Source organism: Etheostoma cragini, chromosome 23, assembly GCF_013103735.1.
Source record: "Etheostoma cragini isolate CJK2018 chromosome 23, CSU_Ecrag_1.0, whole genome shotgun sequence".
NCBI classification, from domain to species: Eukaryota; Metazoa; Chordata; class Actinopteri; order Perciformes; family Percidae; genus Etheostoma; species Etheostoma cragini.
In genome coordinates this window covers 14,166,099-14,167,236 of record NC_048429.1, presented here as the reverse complement: position 1 = coordinate 14,167,236, position 1,138 = coordinate 14,166,099, and positions in this window count along the sequence as shown.

Here is a 1,138-nt window from a genome sequence, read left to right as displayed (position 1 = left end):
TTAATGATTTTGTGTAAAGCACTTTGAATTGCCCTGTTGCTGAAATGTGCTATACAAATAAAGCTGCCTTGCCTTACTCCACTGGTAACACAATTCACAAACAAATCAATTTTATAATAACAACAATACATGCAAATAACTTTGGTCTTGTAAGGGCTTTCCAAATGAAAGAATCTACAAGCGTTAATCGCACGTCAAAAACATTTGTGGTGTTAAAAAGGAATTCTCGCTACTAATAATTTTGAAAGCCTTAATAGATTTATTTACTGTTTTGGGGTGTTTTTTTTTAATGGTGCTGCATCTAATAAGGACTTTCATTATCTTCTGGTTATTTTCTGATTTGTTATTTTCTAGTTTGTAAAATGTGGAAATTAAACAAATTTATGACTTGACCAACCGTTTAAGGTACAACAAACTGATGGGTAGTAAAACAGTTTTATTACAATGTGCCATATTTTAAAGGTTCGGAGGTTTTGTGTGTAAAATAATTTTTTAAAATGTTGTTTTTTATGGCATTCCTGGCCTTAATTGGATAGGACAGTTCAGACAGGAAAGGGAGGAGAGAGGGGAAATGACACGAACGCGCAATCTACCAGGGAAGCTACCCAGGCGCATTTGTATATAAAATCTTAAAGTAATTGTAGCTGACAGATAGCAGTGAGACTGAACATTTACAGCTGGATGTGAGGGAGTTGAGAGGCCTAAATTTGGCCTTTAGTGATATAAATAGTAAATACTTAACATAAATACATGACTTGTTTCTTCTTTACGTGGTGTATTTTGAGATTTATTTGTCAGGCTAGCTGTTGGCTGCTGCCAAGGACACCAGTCGGTAACAAACTGCCCGCAGTGTTTAATGCAGTTGAAATGGTCACAGTGGAGAGCTTCATTCAAGGCCAACGGTGGATGAAGGATGTGCCACGGCGCTTTGGGAATGCAGAAAATCAAGTACAAGCAAACTCTCCACTGTGCTCTCCTCAAGCTGCAGAATATCCCTTCAGCAGTATTTAAAAGGTACAGCTCTGAAGCTGTGAAATCATTTTCATGTATGTGATTTACTTTCTAGAAAGGGGCCTGTTGAAAACATGCCTGTTTGGCCTGTGGTATTACCAATGTATTATCAATTATAAGTTTTTCA